General features: G+C 48.7%; 2 pseudogenes; one reads left to right on the top strand and one right to left on the bottom strand.

Annotated features, from left to right (window-relative positions):
* The window catches only part of LOC127303254 (protein NRT1/ PTR FAMILY 2.11-like), an 81,533-nt pseudogene extending 65,910 nt beyond the window's left edge, over positions 1 to 15,623 (bottom strand).
* On the top strand, positions 8,788 to 10,648 carry LOC127303253 (ent-kaurenoic acid oxidase-like; annotated as a pseudogene).
* Positions 15,624 to 23,266: the final 7,643 nt, after the last annotated feature.

Genomic DNA, 23,266 nt, shown 5'->3' with positions numbered 1-23,266 from the left:
CTAGCCATAATGATGAAATACATAGTTTCTTGGATGAGTGTATGTGCGCGCCACGTAGAGGGCCTTTTGTCGTGGGTGGTAATACCGCCCGCGACAAAAGGGCCTATCCCCTACGCGCCCCGCGCCTGCCACGTGGTGGACTATATGTCGCGGGTGGTAAGCGACCCACGACAAAAGGGGGACCTTTTATCGCGCCTCTTTTGTCGCGGCTGGCCACTCGCGACAAAAGGCCCTTACCACCCTGAACAAATGCCCTGTTTTCCACTAGTTGCATCCAAAATACATAAATTAGAGGCAAAACAATAGCAAACGTGTTCGGGAAAGTAGATACGTTTTGGACGTATCAGCATCCCCAAGCTTAGATGCTTGGGTCTTCTTGAAATATGCAGGGATGAACCACGGGGGCATCCCCAAGCTTAGACTCTTCACTCTTCTTGATCATATTGTATCATCCTCCTCTCTTGATCCTTGAAAACTTCCTCCACACCAAACTCAAAATAATCTTATTAGAGGGTTAGTGCATAATCAATACTAGGCCCGGTCCGACCGGCTGCCAGGCCGGATCCGTCCGGTCGAAACCGGACGTGGCGCTTGTGCCAGCCGGACACTATCTAGTATGCCCGGAACCATCGTTCGGTCACCACCCGACGCCTGGCCCGGTTTGAACCGGACCGGCCGGTCCCAGGCCCGGTCTACCGGCCCCCAGGCCGGCCGAGTCCGAGTCTGTCTCGACCAGATCTATTCTGGGTCGTATTTTTGTATCTTTTCGACCTGAGGTCGTCCTGAACCCCTATATAAGTGCCCAGGACGCCCCAATTAGTTTTAGACCACGTTTAAGATAAACCCTAGCTCATAGTTGATTGCTTTGCAACTCTATTGAATCCCTACATCATATTGCCTTGATTTGGTGTAGATCCTGAAAAAGTCTTGTGTGATCTGCTGTTCCATTGGAAATTAGACGGTTGCAACTTACCGCTTCGTGGTCGGTGGCTACATGCGCAAGTGTGTGGAGTTGCGAATATCTTGCAGGGTTGAAAGCTGTTGCATTGGCGACGAGGACCAATCGAGAGATCTCGTTGCGTCATACAAGTTATCTTCCACTTCATCGTCGTGTATCTCCGCTGTGTTCATCCCGTGATCATCGTCACCACCGTTGCTTACTGGGAGGATCGGGCCACCCCTTATCATATTTCTTGTCCTTATGAACTTGAAGTGCATTGTGTAGGAACTCTACCATCATATCCATGCCTTCAACTGTCACAATGTTCTCCGTGTTGAAGTGGAGAGGATCAGCGTATACGACATTCCTTTGTGTAGAACAAGCGGCTTGGTACATCGGCCAAGCACGACAAGCAAGGCATCGAGCACACTCTGGTCCAGCATGTTACCAGTATCCACGAGCTTCAGAGTGGACTTGACAGCCATACCCTAGGTGGAAAATTCCTCCGGCACCTTGAACGATAAATGGGTAATGTGTTTCTTGAATTCCAGATTCTCCAGTTTGCGACGCATCTCCCGGACTTCCTTATAAAGGGATCTGGTAGTCACATTTACCGAATGGGTCCGATATGGACCTTGTTGGGTCATAGATGCACTATCTACATTTATATTATTCGTTTTTTGATTCTTAGGCTTGTCTTTCTCTAGCTTACTGGTGTGGTTATTCCTATTATTGACAGCCATTGCAGGCCCTGGAAAGAAACAACGAACAGTACAAAGTCCCCCAACAAAAATGAAAATTACAACGAGATCTTTGAGAAGCCCTTCATCTTCAACCTCCAGACCGTGTCGATGGCGCGCCGCCGCTCCTCCCTAAGTCGAACTGACGTTGTTGGTTGCTGACGGGAAGTCCCCGAACGGGTCAAAAAGACTACATCCATCCGAGAGACGAAGAAGAAGGAAGAACTGTCGATGAAGCTCCTTGACGATCCGAAGATCCCCACAGCCAGACGAAATTCTCGAAGACCACACCACTCCCCACAAGCCTCTCGACATTGTCGTCGAGATGGGGTTGAAGCTGGGGAGACCGTATTGCACGAGACGCCACCACCACCACCTGAGCGTCGCCCCTACAAACCTTGACCCTAAAAACGAAAAACGAAGCCCTCAAACTAGGGGGCGGAGCCATCTCACCTACGAGGGCCGAGATCCACCACGCCTCCATGGCCTAAAGGCCACGAGACGAGGCGATCAGCGACGAGCGCCGACAGAAGGCAGGAGGCCGAGATCCAATCGCATGTCGGTGTGGCGTACCTAACCGTATGCTAGCGGTATCTCCACTGCGCTAGCGTACCAGGCTAGTGGGTCAGCGGCAGCCGCTGGGGTGATATTAGCGGCGTACCTCAGCGGTAGCAAAAAAAGGTACTATGGTGATAGAATTTTCCGTAGTAGATTCTATTGTATGCGATCGTAGCTTAGATCATGGTTGATGATGAAATACTCCGATGCTACATGGTGGGCTAATTCGGGAACAAGGCGGCAATTCCGGGTGTGGTAGACGTACAAGACTCGGAGGCGGGCGACGAAGGTGTCGTTGCATGAGGAGGCCACATGACATGAGAAGGCGGCGAGCTTCAAAGGCTGCAGGAGCGGCACAAACTCGTATGTGCAAAGTGGGTAGTTGGTGGAGAAGCTGAGGATGCAGGGCAGGTGGCGGTCGTGGAAGCAGCGGAGGACCACTAGGTCAGAGGCGTGGATGAGCCATCGTTTGGAGACGAAGGCGCATAGACGAGTAAGTGGGGCAAGCCGAGACGGAGGAAAATCTCGCGGAGAAGGTCATTACATCTGAACGTTGGTGCCGCCGATGTGGCCGCCGGCCCCTGTCCATGAGAGTGCATGTTCTTGGCCAATCGAAATTGGAAGTGTGGTGTGTGTTGGCTATATAGCTACAACTCGTTGTAGAAGACGACATCGATGAAATAGAACCCGAATTCTAAAATATCATCCCTATTGTTTCCTCATCCCCTGCTTCCTCCACTCGTCCCCTTCTTGAATTTACGTGCGATCTCTCCCAAATCAGGTGAGGTCATCACAGTCGACGTGTGGCTTGCTGGTGCATGGAAAGCCGTAGAAAAGCATCGGCAACTTGACGATCTTATCCTGGTGCAGGGAAAGCCGTAGAAAAGCATCGGCAACTCGACGATCTTCCTTCGAGCAATATCACCAGGATCGATCAAGCTTCTGTCAATCCGGCCACCTAGATTTTCGTGTTGAGGGACGAGTGCTACAAGATATGGAGAGATTGCGGTGGCGTGGAGCGCCGACTTGTACGAGACAACGTATCTGATACGGATGCCTACTCGATCCAGTCTTTACTGGGTCAGACATAGACTTCCGCTATAAAAGGGCGAGCTACGGTTTTTATCACGAACCGGAAGGACAAGCCATCAGTTTATTTGACGTACGAAATTTTATTCCGGCTTCTTAACCTACCGGCCAACACCGCCTATTCCAGTTTAATAGTAAGAAAAGGTAAGTACGAGCCATAGTGTGCCCACTAAAACCTATTTGGTACACGCGCTTTTATATTTAATGTAATGTTGATCAGACTCATCGAACAAAGCAAGCTCTTCGGTTTTTTCCAGCTAACATATATGGTTAGGCTATTTGCAGGCAACCAAACACTCCCTTACAGCTACACGACGTCTGTATTTGGTTTTGGTCACTCTCTCTAGGCGGACAACCCAGAGCAACTTGATCGAGAATCTGCATACGTGGCATCTTGGTCTTAATTGGAACATCTCGAGCCTACTACAATGGTTCAATCAAATAGCCGCCCGTGAAGTGGACTTTTATTATCAACTTATTACATAAGAAGCAACGAACGTACACGTAAAGTTCGGTTAAGCACCAATCATGCGCTCGATGTGGAGCTTTGTTGTAGTTGCTAGTACGTATGGTATGAAATATGCAAAAAATACTCACAGCGTTTCTTGTACACACGTCGTTTGTAGCAAGTTTGATTCAGCATATTCAGCAGAGATGCCGGTCCTTCGACTTTTCTAAATATAAGAGTAAGTACAATAAATCATAGTCAGCTGGATATAAGGATTATAATAATATATCGTTACTTAGTTGGAGGAGAAAGAGATGAGAGAGAAGATGAGTGAGCTCTAATGCAAGAGCTAGCTCTAGCACGTGCTCCTAGACATTTTTTGAGAGTGAAATGTATGTCATGCACACTACAGGAATGGGAGGCTATGCCGAGAGCCAGGCTATACGCCGACGGCCAAAAGTCGGGGCCATCGGCGTATGACCCGGCCAGGCCAGCCTGCCCTTTCGACCCTCGGCGAAACGTGGCCGTCGGCGTAGCGACCTCTACGCCGAGGGCAGCCCTCGGCATATCTTTGGCCCTAGGCGTAGACAGGGCTACGCCGACGGCCACCCTCGGCGTAGGCCATTTTTCAAATTTGTCTAATTTTGTAAAAATCATAACTAATTCATATGATGTCAGAAAAATGCGTATGAGGTATCAAAATGTTCAGAAAAACATCCTCTATCCGTTTATATCAAAATCATGCATATTTGAATCATGTACAGTAACATGTTAACATAGAAACAATTCAATCACTTTCTTATATGTTCTCAGGTTCCCGTTTTAGCCAGATGGCAATTTAAACGAAGTCAGAAAATCTCGCGGAGCCGCATGGCATCATTTTATGTGTCCTAGTAACCACTCCAAAAGATGGAATTGGGATACGGCAATTATTTTGGAAAACCCTTCACGAACAGGGCTATCAAGTCCGGATTTCTATGGCTTTTAGGGCAATGAGTAGGAAACGGCCCGTGACACCGCATAGTTTGTCGGAACGAGGCCATATTTGGCACGTGCGTGGTCCATGGGATGGGAAGCAAGGCCCCGGGTGCGCATTTCCAATCCGACCCATGGGCGATGGTTTTTTCATTTTCGGGTGCCAAAACATGTTTTTTGTGAAGGAACTACATGGGGCACATTTTAGTATTGCGCGAGACCTCTGCGCGATGGTAGGACACCGCCTTCGCACCATATATCACATGCCATATGTGCGCGCTAGCTATCTGAGAATCCATGCGGCTTCTGTGGTGTCCTTAGAATCCATGGAAAGTGACCGGATTTGAACTAAGGCTACACTTTCCATCGCTCAATAAATTCCGCAAAAAAATGTTTTTAGGTCTATGACATATCACTTTATGTGCTAATTTTTGTCCGTTTAGCGCGATAGTAAACGGGTGCACCAGCGCGCCCGGTACGGCCATACCGCATCTTCGTGGGGGCCCGTTTTGGCCAAATGACAATTTAAACAAAGTCAGAAAATCCCGCGGAGCCGCATGGCGTCATTTTATGTGTCCTAGTAACCACTTCAAAAGTCGGAATTAGGATACGGCAATTATTTTGGAAAACCCTTCACAAACAGGGCTATCACGTCCGGAGTTCTATGGCTTTTAGGGCAAATGAGTAGGAAACGGCCCGTGACACCGCATAGTTTGTTGGAACGAGGCCATATTTGGCACGTGCGTGGTCCCTGGGATGGGAAGCAAGGCCTCGGGAGCGGATTTCCAATCCGACCCATGGGCGATGGTTTTTTCATTTTCGGGTGCCAAAGCGGGTTTTTGTGAAGGAACTACATGGGGCGTATTTTAGTATTGCGCGAGACCTGCGTGGTGGTAGGACACCGCCTTCGCACCACATATCACATGCCATATGTACGCGATAGCTTCGGGAATCCATGCGGCTTCTGCGGTCTCCCACCGAAACCGCTGGAAAGTGACCGGATTTGAACTAGGGCTACACTTTCCGTCGCTCAATAAATTCCGCAAAAAATGTTTTTAGGTCTATGACATATCAGTTTATGTGCTAATTTTTGTCCGTTTAGCGCGATGGTAAACGGGTGCACCAGCGCGCCCGGTACGACCATACCGCATCTCCGTGGGGGCCCGTTTTGGCCAAATGACAATTTAAACAAAGTCAGAAAATCCCTCGGAGCAGCATGTCGTCATTTTATGTGTCCTAATAACCACTCCAAAAGTCGGAATTAGGATACGGTAATTATTTTGGAAAACCCATCACAAACAGGGCTATCACGTCCAGGAGTTCTATGACTTTTAGGGCAAATGAGTAGGAAACGGCCCGTGACACCGCATAGTTTGTCGGAACGAGGCCATATTTGGCACGTGCGTGGTCCCTGGGATGGGAAGCAAGGTCCCGGGAGCGGATTTCCAATCCGACCCATGGGCGATGGTTCTTTCATTTTCGGGGTGCCAAAACGAGTTTTTTTGTGTGAAGGAACTACATGGGCGCATTTTAGTATTGCGCGAGACCTCTGCGTAGTGGTAGGACACCGCCTTCGCACCACATATCACATGCCATATGTGCGCGCTAGCTTTACGGGAATCCATGCGGCTTCTGCGGTGTCCCATGAATCCGTTTGGAAAGTGACCAGATTTGAACTAGGGCTACACTTTCCGTCGCTTAATAAATTCCGGGAAATATGTTTTTAGGTCTATGACATATCACTTTATGTGCTAATTTTTTCCGTTTAGCGCGATGGTAAACGGGTGCACCAGCGCGCCTGGTACGGGCATACCGCATCTCCGTGGGGGTCCGTTTTGGCCAAATGGCAATTTAAACGAAGTCAGAAAATCCCACGGAGCAGCATGGCGTCATTTTATGTGTCCTAATAACCACTCCAAAAGTCGGAATTAGGAGACGGCAATTATTTTGGAAAACTCTTCACAAACAGGGCTATCACGTCCGGAGTTCTATGGCTTTTAGGGCAAATGAGTAGGAAACGGCCCGTGACACCGCATAGTTTGTCGAAGCGAGGCCATATTTGGCACGTGCGTGGTCCCTGGGATGGGAAGCCAGGCCCGGGAGCGGATTTCCAATCCGACCCATGGGAGATGGTTTTTTCATTTTCGGGGTGCCAAAACGGGTTTATTTTGTGAAGCAGCTACATGGGGCGCATTTTAGTATTGCGCGAGACCTCCGCATATTGGTAGGACACCGCCTTCACACCACATATCACATGCCATATGTGCGCGCTAGCTATGTGGGAATCCATGCGGCTTCCTGCGGTGTCCCGCCGAAACTGGAAACCGACCGGATTTGAACTAGGGGTACACTTTCCGTCGCTTAATAAACTCCGCAATTTTTTTTAGATCTATAACACATCACTTTATGTGCTAATTTTTGTTCGTTTAGCGTGTTGGCGAACGGTGCACCAGCCCGCCCGATACGGCCATTTCGCATCTCGCGAGGGCTGTTTTGGCCACATGGCAAATTGGGCGTCATATTTGGATTCCTCTAATTTTTAGGTTCAAATGATGATATGGATGTTATATTTAGATTCCTCTCATTTTTCTGATCGATTTAGACATATTATTTGTGGAATTTTGATTTTCTGATTTAAAGATATTAAGTATTCAATATTAAATAGAAAAAAGACCAAAAAATAAAATCATTTTATTTTTATTTGAATTCAATATTATTATTACTTATATATATTCATTGTTGTCTACTTAAGTAATTGTTTGGGATTCAAAAATAAAGAAGTGTGCATCACGGTTCAATGGTTAATAGGGTTGATATGCTACTATTATCAGCAAGGCGTGTCAATTCTATAATGGAAGCTCATCCGAATGGAACCAAGAAGTTAAGCGTCTTGAAATTTGGAGTAGTGTGAGGATGGGTGACCAGGGAAATTTAACCATCATTGTAATTTGACATAAGATTAAGTGAAGTTAGAGTTAAAAGTGTATTGGGTGAAAGATAAACAAGTAAAAAAAGAAAAAGAAAAAGAAAAAAATTGTGTAAAAGAAATTAAAATTTTTAAATTTTTAAAAGTCTATGCCGAGGGTTTTGCCGTCGACATATAGGAAAAAAATATTTTTTTCGATTTTTTGAATTTTTTGGAAACGGGAAATTTGAATTTTTTAAAAGTCTATGCCGAGGTTTTGCCGTCGGCGTAGCGTGCTACGCCCGAGGGCCGGGCTTCGCCGACGGCGATAGTGGCTTTGCCGAGGGACTTACACGCCGAGGAGCTATGCCGAGGCGGCCCTCGGCGTAGCCTACGCCGACGGCCAAAGCATACTACACCGAGGGTTCCCGGCCCTCGGCATATAGCCCCATTCCTGTAGTGGCATTGTTAAAATAGTACTACCTCCGTCCCAAGAATAAAGGCGCACGTGTATTTTAAGACGAACTTTGACCATAAAAATTGAGCAACACAATCTTGATTATATTATATGTAATTAGTATCATTGGATTCGTATTTAAAAGCACTTTCTAATGTTGCTAATTTCATACAAACAATCTTTATATATTTGAAGTAATTCTTGGTCAAACAAAAAGCACGTAAAACGAGGACGCCTTATTTCTTGAATCGAAGGTAGTACAATTTTATAGCTCACTATTGTACATGTTGACTCTAGGTTGACTATATATGATATGACGCTTAACTTATAGCGAGCTCGTTAGCTCTACTATTAAACTTGCTGTAAGCATGTGGTCACTGGAGACTTTGGAACTTAGTTCTGAGTAACACAAAGGGAGCACTTATGTATGCATCAATACGCACGTAATCACATATGCGCCAAACACAATAGGCGAGATTTAATTAGGCAATTAGGGTTTTGTTCCCACCTGCGTGGAGCGGCAGAAAGAATCAGCCACCCGGCATCCACACTAGCTGTATATATAGTCGATCCATTGTCTCCAAATTCCAAGGCAGGATCACGACTTCTCGAGAAATCAACTGGAGCACGTAGAATATAGCATCGAGTTGATCAGCTAGCGATATGTTTGCAACAATGGCGATCTCGTGGGCATGGTTGCTGGGCGCTGTCCCGCTCCTCTTCCTCGCCTTCTGGCACGCCGCCGACGCGTGGTACCGCGCCGCCTTCTTCCTCAAGCACGGCAAGAAGAGCCTGCCGCCGGGGCACATGGGCGTGCCTTTCCTCGGCGAGACGCTCTCACTGCTCTGGTATTTCAAGCACGCGCGCCGCCCCGACGAGTTCATCGGCGCCAAGAAGAACGCGTACGGGAAGGCGGCGGGGATGTACCGGACGCACCTGTTCGGCTCCCCCACCATCATCGCCTGCACGCCGGCGGCCAACAAATTCGTGCTTCAGTCCCCGAGAACTTCGGAGTTCATTGGCCCGAGCCGGAGCTCGTCGGCCACACCTCCGTTGTCAACGTCGAAGGCGCCACCCACACCAGGCTCCGTGGGTTCATCCTCGCCACCATCAATAGCCCCAGGTCGCTCCGGACCATCGCCGCGGTTGTGCAGCCGCGGGTTGTGGCTGCACTTGCCTTCTGGTCCGACAAAGGCACCATCGTCGCCGCCACCGAGATCAAGAAAGTAAGAACAAGTTACCATTTATAGGTAGTCAAATATATTTTATCCCGATTTATCTAGAGAAACAATTGTTCACGTATGCATGCAGGTGACGTTCGCGAACATCTGCATGATGTTCATAAGCATGGAACCATCACCCCTAACGGAGAAGATCGACGAGTGGTTCGGAAACTTGGTTGCTGGCCTTAGGTCATTTCCCTTGGATTTTCCAGGCACAGCGTTCTATCACGCTCGCAAGTGCCGTCGGAAGCTCAACGCGGTGTTCCGTGAGGAACTGCATGCTAGGAGGAAGAAAACCATGGTAACCAAGGCCGAGGATGACGATGTGATGGGTGGGTTCATGCGGATGGAGGACGAGCAGGGGAAGAAGCTAAGCGATGACGAGGTGGTGGACAATATTGTTTCTCTCGTCGTCGCCGGCTACGAGTCCACCGCCAGCGCCATCACATGGGCCACCTACCACCTAGCAAAATCCCCCGACACTCTCGCCAAGCTACGTGTAAGCCAGCAATATAACTCCAATCAGATAAGCATATGGTAATAGAAAGGGATCATATCTAACTAATCTCTCGTGATTTGCAGGAGGAGAATTTGGCGATGAGCGAAAGCAAAGGTGGCTTGTCTTTCATCACACATGACGACATCCCGAAGATGAAGTACACAGCGAAAGTGGTAGAGGAGACAATCCGGATGGCCAACATCGCGCCGATGGCGCATCGTGTCGCGAAGAGGGACGTGGAGTACAACGGGTACACCATACCAAAGGGATGGCCAGTTCTGGTGTGGGTGAGGTCGTTGCACACCGACCCCAACAACTTCCAAGATCCCTCACCTTCAACCCTGACAGATGGGACGTAAGTAGAATAAGTATTGTTTCCCAAAATATGTGCGTGTAATCTTACATGTTCATCATGAATGAATCAGCTAATGATGACAACCATACGGAATTGTTAATTGACGCCTTTGAATGATGCAGGAGCCGGCCAAGCCAGGCACGTACCAGGTGTTCGGAGGAGGCTATAGGGTTTGTGCAGGCAACATGCTCGCGAGGCTGCAACTCACCATCATGCTTCATCACCTCTCCATCGGCTATGAGTAAGTACGGGCTAGCCAACACTAATTTAGATACCCAATTGCATTCAATATGCATATGACATAAATTGTATTTGTTGATATTATGTTATGTGGTTGAGAGTTTGCCCTCCATTATTTCAGATGGGAGTTGCTAAATCTGATGCAGAGATTAGTTACCTTCCCACCCGAAGCCAGTGGATGGCGTGGCCATGACCTTCCATAAGCTTGCGGAAAAATGATCCAAAGCTACATTTGCTAGTGTTGAGAAGCATATTTGTGCTTAATTATCACCACCAATATAGCTACATATATATATGCATGTTTTAATTTGGCATTATTGCATGATAATATCAGATCTGCAACTAGCCTAATATTTTCTCTATATGTAATACGATAAGAGTATGGTTTGTTGTCCATGGAATGAACACATCAACATGCTAGCTTATCTAAGAAGATGGCTATCTACATAGCTAGATTCTAACAATAATCACTATAAAAAAACCGAAGTTTGCAAATATTTGTTTGATTTCTCTCTAATTGCGGCATGTGGTGGGCATACTTGACAAGTATCCCAATAGTAAGTTTTGGTGGGATTTTTCCACCGATGCATGGTCACAGAATGTTATTCGTGTATTTATTTCGAGATTCTGAACTTCAAAATGAAATATCTTTAGAATATTATGTGTGCGCTTAACATAAAAACAACATATCACAAAAAGGAAAAGTGTGCGGGTATTAGAAAATCAGGAAACACAGTCTATGTGAGGGTGCAACACCTCATGTGCTCGATTCCGTCTTCCCGGAAGTGTTTTGCAATAGATACCCATACCATGAACAGTTAAAATATGTATTACCTAAATGGACTGTGTTGGGCTGTAAGGTCCATGAGGCTTTGCAGGCCCACTTTGTTTGTCAGCCAGTAACAACAACAACAAAAAGGACCAACAACATTTTTTCTATGCTCTCAAGATAATATGTACTGTACAATATTTGTGCAATAGAATAAGACAATGCCACTTTGAGTCCAAACTGTACTAATTGGGGGTGATGTACACACAACATATAATCGCACTTACCATCATTTATTTTTTGGTGGAAATGTAACAAGACCGGAACTTGGCAAAGTCTTTACGGAGTGTGACACTCGACAAAAAAATCCCCACATGGAAAAATTTACCAAGGTACTCAGCAAAGAAAATGCAATTGGCAAAATCCCATAAATCAGAATTCAAAAAAGAAATTTCCACCACTTTGTTGCTTTCAGCATATTTTCTAAGGCCCCTTCTTTTCTAGATGTCCGCTGCTGCACTATGTTGTGTCTTACATAGACAAGAGGCATATACGAGAATCAACCTGGGGTTGGGTAGTTAGGAGGGTGGTTGTACCCCAGTCCACCGAGTTCAAACCCCAGGGTTTGATATCTGTGTGTCTTATAAAGGAGGAATATTCATTCGGTGGGAGGCGACGTTCCCGTCGACAATGAGGCGCCTGTGGTGACTTCGTCAATTTTAGGATCCAATCCGCCGGCTCGATCTTCCGGAGGTGCTCATAGGAGTAGGGTGTGCGTGTGTTCGTTCCTAGGGATGAGTGTATGCGTGTGTATGTGAGTGTCTATGTTTGTAATGTGTTTCTCAAAAAAAGAGGCATATACACGGTCTTCACCAACTTTTAGTTAAGGTGACGGTAAAAGGCTTCCTTCACACTTGCTTCAGAGATTATAACTGAATCTCCTATTTGAAGTCGTCTAATAGTGAGGAATATAGGTAACATACATGGCAAAGGAAAGCACTCGGTGAAATCTCAAAAGTACACAAGGCCAAAACTAACACTCGGCAAACAAAGTAAATTACACTTGGGAAAAAAATTGTGTCGAAAAATCCACGGGGACATGCGGCTTCCACTAGTACATAATAGCTTATTGGCGGTGTACCGTACCCCCTTTGCTAGCAGACATCGGTATGTCACCGTATCCCACCTCTGGTGGCAAACCCGCCTCTGGTATCCCACAATGTTGTAATATATCCTTCTATTCAGTTTTAATCTTTTGTTGATTTTACTCGGTGTTGTGAATCGGTTGCAAAAAAATGCTACTGAGCTGAGCTCTTTTCATCTTTTGTAAGTGACAACTAAAGGAAGTTATTGGTGGGGTACGGGTTTGGACGAAATAAGATGATGCATGCAACAAAACAGAAACGTAAAGGAATAAGTTAGATACCCCATGACATCTCGAAAACACATGATTCAAGGTAATCTGGAGCTTTTCATAGTTTCTGTTTCACAAAAGATAGAACTAACAACTCCGAAAATGTAGCAACACAAACAATAGCTATAGTCCTCCAAAAACTTCAATATTCATCTAAAAATTGCTTGGACTCTATCACTACTCATTCAAAAAACGCAAGGTAAACATTCTTCAAAAAATGCACCCAGGGGGAGGGAAGAGTTCAAGGCTTGGACTCTCCCCAGTTGACTCGGTTTGGACTCCAATGTCCCCCCTACGTCGGTTTAGGGGGAGGAGTCCATCCGGACACCGTCTCAACCCCACTAAGTTGGTTCGGGAGGGGGCAGAGCCGTCGGACCTCCTAAATAAAGGGGATGAGAGGGGCCCGCTAAGGCCAAGCTGACCATCCCCTCTCCCGAACCATAGTCATCGCGCTGCCCCTTCCACCGCCGCCCTAGCGCGTTGCCGCCAGCCACCACCACCGTACCACTCCACCTCTTGCTCTCGCCCTAGCAGACGTGAACGGAGGACCGACGCGGTGGTCTACTTCCCCTTCTTCACCGAGTGCTGCCCGAGATTACTCCCTCCTAGATATTATCTAATCGGGCTCGCGGAAGCACTGCCGGATCTTCATCGGAACATTCCCACTTCAACAGTGTGCTTGATCACATTTCGACATGGTGTTGCTGATCACGTACATGTAGATAATGTGGAGGTGTTGCGCGTGTAATATTTTATTATAGGAGTGTTCGTGGGATAATACATCTTCTCGTGACTAGAGCACACTAGTTGGGGGATCGACTCATGACTTCATCAACCACGTCATCGACTAATTCCACTAGGTTTATTTACGAGAGTATGATCTGTTACCTCCCCTCTTGCATATGATCTTGGTTATGTGTAGGTTTTTTTCTATACGTGTTCCCCAATAGGAAGCCCCCTTGTGCCACCTCCTCCATCGTTCCTGTCCATGACTGAAGAGGAGGATCACGTGTTTCCTCCTCCAGACTCATCGTACGTCATCAATGATATGTCGCAAAGGTATAGTATACATTTTTCTATTATTTTTAGCACCTTTTTAATGCAATTATGTTTGTTTGATTTTTTGCATCTATATATGCAGTTTCGATGATGAGTTGTTTGTGCAACACATGAATTTTGCATCACAAGAGTATACCAATCCATTGCAAGAATATGAGACAAACTATGAAGATGACTTTCAAGATGAGGTGGAATGAGTGGATTCGGTGGAGCAATGGGAGGTGTCATGGGTACCTTTATGGGTGCTATGGGCCAAGCCATGTGAGATGGCGCGGTGGCATGGCTGGCGGATTCAGTGGAGAAATGGGAGGAGCCATGGCCGACGGCACTAAAGGTACCACAGCTGACATCCTGGAGGTTGCATGGGCAGCGGCAGCATAGGTGGCATGAGTGGCGGCAATCTTATGTCCCCACCGACACCATGGAGGAACATGTGCAAGCTCATGAGGTCAACAATAGCAATGATGCATGGACTAGGTCGAAGAACTACGAGTTTGTGGTGAACTATTTCGATGAACTATTTTATGCTTTGAAATCTGCATTTCATATATGATTCTGTTGAACTATGTCGATCGTGAACCATTTTATATGCTATGCAACATGGATTTCAAATTATTTTTATGTGTGTCTGATGATGTTGATAATAGATTCATTTATATTTGTTGTTGATACATTTGTGATGATTATTTTATAGTCAAAATGGGAGCTAGCTGACTACTCGATCTGTTCCGCTTTTGCTTTCGTGTGGAGTATTGATTATTTCCTCAGATCTGCTGACCTTTTATAATAATCTCGAATCTGTATAGACCACAACAATAGGTGGATTCACCACAACCGATAAGTATATACCACTATGCATGCATGCATATCCATCTCTGAGCCTCGACGGGCAGGCCCTAAACTAAATGACTAAACCGGCGCTGCATTCGCCGCTTTCTTCGGGCTCTCGTCGAGGCCGGCGTCGCCGCGCCGGAGCCGGTGTGGTCATCATCTGACTTCTTGAACCTGTACCACCGTGCGCACGCCACGAAGTAGACGAGGTTGACCGCTGCGATGACACCGGTGACAAGGTAGAACAGGTCCACCCTGCCCTCGTCCAGGTCTGCGCCGGCCATCCCGTTGTCCGGTGCAGAATGGTCACCATGAGCCCGCTGGCGTAGCTCGCCGGTGCCCAGCCAAGGAAGTAGAGCGCCCCCGGCGACGCTTCGCATGTTCTCGAGGAGCGCCGGTAGTAGAACTCGGTCTGCCCGATGGCGGCGAACGCCTCCGACAGGCCCGCCAGCACCTGCTGCGGCACCAGCCAGAAGCACGACATCATCGGCGATCCCGGACCGATCCGACGGCGGCGGCGCTCCACCGCCGCCGCCACCAGCAGGGAGACCACCGACAGCACCATTCCGATGCCGATCCGCTGGAGCAGTGTGATGCCACCCTCGCGCTTGGTGATCCGGCGGAGCAGCGGCACGAGTAGACGGTCGTACACCGGGATCCAGAGAGTTAGAGCGAGCATCACGAAGACGACGAAGGAGCCCTGCGGGATCTGGAAGCTGCTGCTGGCGGTGATACGGCGGTCGGTCTGCGCCGCCTGGAGGACGACGTAGGTGCTTAGCTGGGTGACCACCACGAAGTAGACGATCCCCGACGACCACCTTTGGGATGATCCGCGCTAAGCACTTCACCTCCTCCACCTGCTGCATAGTGCACAGCCGCCACGGGTCCGTCGGCGTCTTCCCGTCGGCGCGAGCGCGTCCTCCTCGAGGGTAAGCATGGCTGCCTTGTCGAGGCACGTGAACTGGTCGGTGTAGGCCAGCTTGGAGACGACCTTGCTTGCTCCTGTGCGGCGGGTCAAATAGTGTGTTTGCTCCGGTGCCGCCGTAGGTGGCGCTGCCGGCAGCGGCAACGAGGACGGACCTGCGCGGAACCAACCATCCATCCACTGCCTGTGCGAGCATGCCTCGCCACACTGTACGGAAAGGCACCTGTGTTGGGCGTCCAGACTCGATGCAGCATGGGAGCCATCTGCGCCGACCAGCCTCGATGCACCTCGCTCGATCACGATGGGGTCCACATGTCGCTCTCGGTCACGTAAATGAGTTTGCCAGCCTGGCTCCAGCTAGTAGCCAAATTAACCAACCGACGCGCACGCCTTTTCCTGGATTTGAAGCTCACGCACGCGCGCGCGCCTGTACGTATGCCACGTACATCCCCAACATATATCATTTTTTCGTGGGTTTTGCAATTAATAATCACACGTAACCTCTCTCTCTCTCTGTCACTCTCTCTTTTTTTTTTTTTTTTTTTTTTTTTCTTTCTCATTCGCCCTCTTGCGCCCGGCTGCTGCATATAATTATAATATTTATTTATTGCAGACGGGAAATCTAAGTCGCTACTCCATCTCACCTCGCGACAAGTTTTTATCTACCTAGCTCTCACGTATATATACGTAGGTGTCTACGTACGTACGCGCGTGCTGACGGAAACGATCGATCTCACGGGGAATCATCCACCCCGCTCCATATACAACTTGGAATTTTGACGTGGCCCTTTTCTAGTTAGTCTCTCCACATCTACTCCCTCCCGCTCTTTCATAAGATGTTATCTACCTCTTTAGTACATCCACTTACTTTAGTTTTTATCTAGTTTGCCTATGTTCACTTATTTTTGGTTGCCTTTAACCTCTTTTAAAATATCTAAACAGGCTTACATCAGTGTACACAATGTACACCTGGAGTACATCGCACTACAGAATTAACGCTGCAACCTGTGCTAGATCTCGTACAATGACAACGCTCCGTAATAGCCTAGGTGTTCAGCATGGCTGGATCCAGCGACTCCATCAAGAAGACACTGTTTCACAAGCTTATCTCTTCCACTCCACACCTATCTCTCTCTCTCTCTCTCTCTCTCTCTCTCTCTCTCTCTCTCTCTCTCTCTCTCTCTCTCTCTCTCTCTCCTTGAACTTTTATTTCAAAAAAGAGAGCACCGATCTATTAATCATCATCAATAGTATAAAGAACACCAAAAGTAATAAAAATTACAAAAAAGTCTTTGGACCACCCAATGGAGACTAGCTACAAACACTATAGAGCGAGCCAAAGTCACACCGCCGTTCTCGCACCTCCATCACCGGAGCCGGGCAAAGCTTGTCGAAGTAGAGCTTGTTGTAGTAGAAAGACGGGAGGTTGCCGTGCTAAGACGCCAAAGGACCAAATCAGCAGAGCATCAACCAGCCCCAATGATGAGAACCTTAGATCGAGAATAGCCAAACCTAGCTATAACCACACCGCGGACACGAAGACGGCCGGATCCCGGGATATCCACCGGACACAAGACTCCATGCACCCTTTCGCTGGCATAAGGAGCACCATCGGGCGAGGATAGGATGGAGAGGACCTTATTCTGCCATCAGAATGTAGCCGCCGCCCCATCATCCCGTAGAAGACTTTGAAAAACAACCTAAAAAGAACAAGAACCCTCCCGCCAGCGAGCTACCATGCTCCACCACACCTCCAAGACCCTAAGGCCACTAGAGGCGGAGCAGATCGACGGCTTCACCGGTGAGAGGACGGAACCCTAGATGGGTTTGAGATGTCGCCTCCCTCCTGGAGCCCTACGCTACGCACCGGTTCGTTACTATGTGTCCTATATGGCATTTTCGAGTAGAGATCACCGGATCTCGTCGGTCGGATCTGGTGTGTCTTGGGGATTACCCTCTTCGCTACACTTCTTTGGTGGCAAGGGATGTTGCATGTGAGGATGAAAGCCTGTGGGATCTCCGAAAATAAGGCTCAAAAATCGAGCTTCTCCATTTTGGTGGTCCGGCGGACACCGGACGGTTGTCCATGAGCTTTTCCGATAAACTTCCAAGGTGGAAGGACAAAAAAGATTCTCAGGGTGGGCTCCTTCACTAAGCGCGGGTGTCTCTCGGTCAGGAGTCAAGGTACGGGGGATGCCTCTTCTTGCTGGCCATGGTGGTGTGCGGGAAGAGCGAGAACAATGAAGAGATATCTGGATCCGGAGGGGGTGAGCCTCGAGCTGCAGTTTGGAGTTTACCACATGACAGACATGATCTACTACCATGATCTCCGGCTGATTAGGCAGCCGCTCCAGATCCCGATGTTGGCATCAATTCAACCTGTAAGGCAGAGGCCCCTTGATGGATTCACGACGGCATCCCTCCCAAGTATTGGCGTCTCCGGCGATGAAGATGGCGGTCGTCGATGGAGTCCCAACAACCATGGAGACGAGGGATCTGCTCGTGTTTTTCCGTGTTCAGTTTAGGGTCCTTAGTGCACATATTGTGGGGATTGCAATGTAATTTTTTCCCTTTTAAGAGTCCTTTTTGTAACTTTTAACTCCACTGAGAATATTTTATATATATTGCATCTAGGCCCTTCTAGGCCTTTACCATATTAAAAGTAAAATAAAATCAAGGAGACACATACGGCTTCTACAAATGGGATGGGTCCCACATTGACCAGAGCTAGTATTTTAGTAGTTTATGAGAAAATCGAGACGTTGTACGTGAGAATCGTACATGCACCGTCCTATCTAATCGATTCTGACCTGGGCGGGAATCGTACATGCACGTACTCAAATTCCTGGTCCTTTTATTTTCCCTTTTTTACACAGGAAAGAAAGGATTACTAGTAGCTATAGGTAGTTGAAGAGTAGAACAAGTATGACTTGAAGAAACATATGATGAAAATCATTTTTACACCGAATTTCGTCTCGAGACGACAAAAGGTCCGTTTTTTCTTTCTATGAAACAACTGTGTACGTAAGCATATATGTATATAGAATAATAAACCGGGAGGCGCGATCGCGTATGCTCCGGCTCCAGGTGCCAAAACGCCTTCCTCCATGGCCAGCTAGCTATATTCATCAGAATTGGGCGAGCTACATTATCGATAATGGAGCGCGTTTTGTATTTGAGTGAGCATGGATTAGGGATGGCACCCGTAGGGTATGGGTGCGGGTAGAGCCATCCCATACCCGTACCCATCATCTTTATTCTTACCCGTCACCGTACCCATACCCGTCAGCGGGTACAAGTTTTTCCCATACCCGTTACCCGACAGGAGTAAATGAGTACCAGCGGGTAAAAATACCCGCGCTTAGAACACATCAAATTGTTTAAAAAAAATATGACAAGAGGTGAAGCGATCCTAAATAGGGGTCTAATCCTCACTAACCTACCAACGATTGTGAGACCGGGAAGCGTGAGGTTCAGCCTAACAACATGAAGGCATGATTAGGGAAAAATTAAGTACTTTAGAATATTGCAGTTGCCTACTTGTTAATTTTAGATGGGTACATGGAGTACGCGGGTGCGGGTTCTATGATCCCATACCCGTACCCACTCTACCCGATGGGTATGATATTTTCCCATTTACAAACCCATGGGTAATATTTTGTCCCAAACCCGTATTCCTATTGGGTTTTTACCCTACGGGTATGCGGGTCATGGGTACCCATTGCCATCCCTAGCATGGATGCGTTGACATGCAGGGCACTTGAAGCAAAGCCCACGTGGGCGAGGAGGAGCTGCTGCACGGCCACGATCGAGAACGTCAACTAGCGGTTCCAGTTCAAGCTCATGGACGGAAATCTAGCTGTTTTTATTGGTTGCCGAAAAAAGAATTTTTTCTTATGGAAAAAAGGTCATATTCTGCACTTACATCTACACATAGTCCACGCCAGCCGTCGTCAACTGCAAACAGCTACGTACATGTCCAAGAAGGCAAGTCGTGCTCGATCGGCGCTGAGAGTGTCGCGCGCCGGTCTCCTCACGTGTGGCCGCCCGGCCGGCTGCTCCGGCCATGAAGCCGACGGCGTCCTCGATGGGGCAGCGCGGCGGCAGCTGGTGGTGAAGAAAGCTTCCCGGCCGCTACCTGCCGGCGCCCCGGCGCCTTCTTCAATGAAGATCGTGGCAGCTGCTGACCGCCGGATAGAGGCCGCCGTTGCGCGCCGTGGACCATGCCGCAAGGACGCCGATGTCTGCCTGCACACAAGCCGGTGCAGTTCCAGCACAAGAGCCACTCCTCTGATGAAATCCTGGCGCGCGGCCGATTGAGCACACCTTCGGCGCGCGCGGCTATGTCTTATCGCGTATGTCGCCGAGAGGATCGTTTTCACGTCCCTGATCCTTCGACCGCGCTCCACGACGATGACAGCTCTGCGCGCGTTGATGGACACGTACATGTACGGAGCGCTCCGTCCATTGGTGGGCGGGCTTGGACTACCAATCCTAGCTAGCCTCATCCCCAAGGTCACCAACAGCAGGGGCCTCGCTTCGAGAGGATCTCAGGTCGCCCAACGGTCAGGAACTACTCCGGCGCCACCTTTCCGCGGCGTCATCGTCCGGCCACTTGGACAAGATGGAGTATTACGCTGCTACGGCCCCGCTCGATTTGATCTTTGGCTCCAGCTCGAACGCAACGCAAACACAAATGCCTTCCGGACGACGACCATCTCCTTCCACCGTCGACCGGCCGGAGGCCTCCCACGCCTCTGCAGCACGAGGAAGATGACTACCCTCCTACGTCCGTGTTAATTACTACTGTACGTACGTTTGATGGGTTGTCTCCCGCCAGTTTCGAGGTGAGCGGCAACGGAGCGTCGCCCCTCTCCCTGGTGCTGTCGACACCCGCGCCTCGGATCATCTCACTGCACTGTTGTTAAGACCCAGGACCAAGTACTCGCCACGCCGTCAGACGCCGGAAGACTCCCTGCAAACGTTCTTGGGCGTCAGCATAATATTGGATCTCGAGAAGCTCGTCTATTCATGTTACCTACTATTTTACATCGATCTACAACAAAAGATATTAAGTGCTCTAACTCGCTTCCAACCCCGCTGGTTCGATCAGCATAACCTCTCGAACAACAACTTCTTTTCTCCGTTCTTACGTTAGCGTCAACTACATCTAAAAAACATGAGGAAGTGCGATAAAACCATACTCTACGGGTTAGATAGAATAAAAGAATAGATAATAATCAACAAATTAGCTAGAATCGAAAGAATATCAATGAGTATTTAGCGAGATGAGTTCACGGGATTGAATACATGAATAATACACTAGCAACGGAATATAACTCGACAAAACGGTCACGAAAAAGATCGGCATCACACGTGACAGCAATTTTCCCAACCCGGGATTCGCAGAGGTGAAATGCCGCACTTTTCCGCTCTGCGGAGGGGTACTCCAACATCGACAATCTCATCTTGCTCCATCGCGCTAATCAAGCAGTGCTCTTGTATATCGGATCTACTAATATCGGTTGCTCCTACGGGTGCATCAATGACATGTTCCCGAGTCAACAGAACACTAGCTACTGCCTGGCCACCATGCAGCACGTCCACGAGAGAAGTAGATGACTAAGCTACTAAAGCACAAGGCCAACACATCTGAGCTCCTCTAGTACGTATGTAGACACGTTACAATTTCTTGGTCAATTACCTCACGGAAATTAGACTACTAGTACCAGTTTAGTCTTGGTCAAGCATGCATCCATGGATCTATATAATTTTGGGGAGGCCTCCTATCACTTTCTCTCTTTTTATTTTTTTCCTATATTTTCCCACATAAACCCTGCAACCCACCACTGACGGCGCCGCCCCTCCCCAACCCCAACCCCATCTCAATCCCTGGCCACCGGTGGCACCGCCCTCGACCTCCATCCCCAACGACTAGCACCGCTCCTCCCCACCCCGCCATATGGCATTCTTGGCCGCATCACAGAGACAAAGATGCAAAACACGCAGGGGATGCGGCCGTGCGAGATGTGGTTGGTGGCCCGCTGCCTTCGACGAGCACCACCCGTGTCTCCAGCATCCACGCGGTGGACACCGTGCATCTCCCTCAAGGTGACCGGCACATCCAGAGATCCAACGTGTCACTGCCGCACCATATGTCCTCATTGTCGATCCGTGGATAGAGGGCGGGGATGCAGCAGGACACGACGATGGTCTATCAAGCCGATGGAGGGACCGTGGATTTGGGGCGCCGGCGGTTATCGCCCCAACCGCCGACCTCCTCGGGCGAGCATGGGCCGAGTAGGGCTTGACCGAGGCGAGCGGGCGACGCGCGAGCCGGGGCGTGGCGTGCGGTGGTCTACGCCGATGGGTGTCGACGTGGGCCGCCCAGCCTCTTCACGCTTTGATCTAGTGAACATCACATATAACATGTACAGAAGAAAATAAAAAGAATAAACTGATAGCTATGGCCCACCGCAAAATTACAAAAAAAAAACCATAATTTAGGCCTATCTAATATGTATCTCCCTAGAGTGTTGTCTCCTTTGCCACGTCAGCACCCATTATTGATATTTTTTGATCGAATCATCTCTAGTATTATATGGTAATTGTTTGGCATGACAAATGCCATGCCTGAGCTGGGTACAATAGAGATTATTATATCTGACAGAACTGAATGACCATGACGAAAATACATAGACAACTGATTATATACTCATGTCAACGCAAGTGCCGGTAGACAGGTGAGGTTACTGTTGGAATTTGCCCACAGATCGATCACATTAAATTAGACGAACACACGCGAACACAAAACTTATCGCCAAGGGTTCGTGTCACCCTCTAAACTTCTCTTTATATTGATCTTTTGTTTTCTCGCTTTACAACTCGCGGTACTACAAAAAGACCACACAGCGCCGTGTATATATACACGGCCAACCGACCAACGTCCTATACCTACTCGGTCAGGATCAAAGGAAACCTGGCCGGACTCAGCTCGTAGACGAGCTAGACTAAGACCTACATCGACTCAAACTAATCTAACTCCAAACCGGACACGCCTAACAGCCATGCAAGGCAACTTCTAATTAGACTAGCTCTAGACAAACTCAAACGTAGTGATTAGGACAACAACTAGTACTACCTCAGCGTGCAAGCTGACTAGAAATCTAGTACACATGTGCTAATCACCAAACTTAACCAGAGACAAGATTATTATTTCTAACAGTTACAGCTAGTAGTAGTGCATTGCATACTACTAGATAGAGTAGAAAAAATTGCAATCTCGGTCGGTTGCTGATTTAATGGTGGTATCGTGTGCTAATTGAATCAATCAGGTGACGATGATGACGGTGCAGTGTATGGCTCGGCGATGAAGAGCGGCCTCCGCCGGAGCTGCCGGCGGCTTACCGCATGCGCTCTGCATCAGCTCTACGCTGTGGCCGATCGACCCGCGACGTGACGAGCAGCATCGTCGCGCTCTGCTTCTCGTGCTGCCCGCCGTTGTCAGCTTTGTGGTCGGCGCGGATGACGGCACACGTACGTCTGACGCTGCAGGCTTGGCGCCGGCGGAGCAGCCGTCGTCTGCGCGTTGCCGGACGCGGCGCGGCCACCACCGTGCCCCTGTCCACCACCTCGACCTCGTCGTCCTCCTCCTCTTGCATTCAGGGATCTCTTCTTGGCGTGGTTCCCTTGCACTTGCAGCTCCCCGACGACATCAAGAACACTTTGCTTCTGGTGATCGCGAGCAGAGGAGGAGGCGCAGTCAAGGAAGCAGAGCCTGAGACGCCGCGCGTGGAGGTACATACCACGGCCACGGCCTACACCACGAGGCCATCCGCT

The sequence above is a fragment of the Lolium perenne genome, chromosome 5 (genome assembly GCF_019359855.2).
Source record: "Lolium perenne isolate Kyuss_39 chromosome 5, Kyuss_2.0, whole genome shotgun sequence".
Lineage (NCBI taxonomy): Eukaryota > Viridiplantae > Streptophyta > Magnoliopsida > Poales > Poaceae > Lolium > Lolium perenne.
The sequence above is the reverse complement of the archived record's forward strand: the minus strand, read 5'-3'. Positions and strand labels throughout refer to the sequence as shown.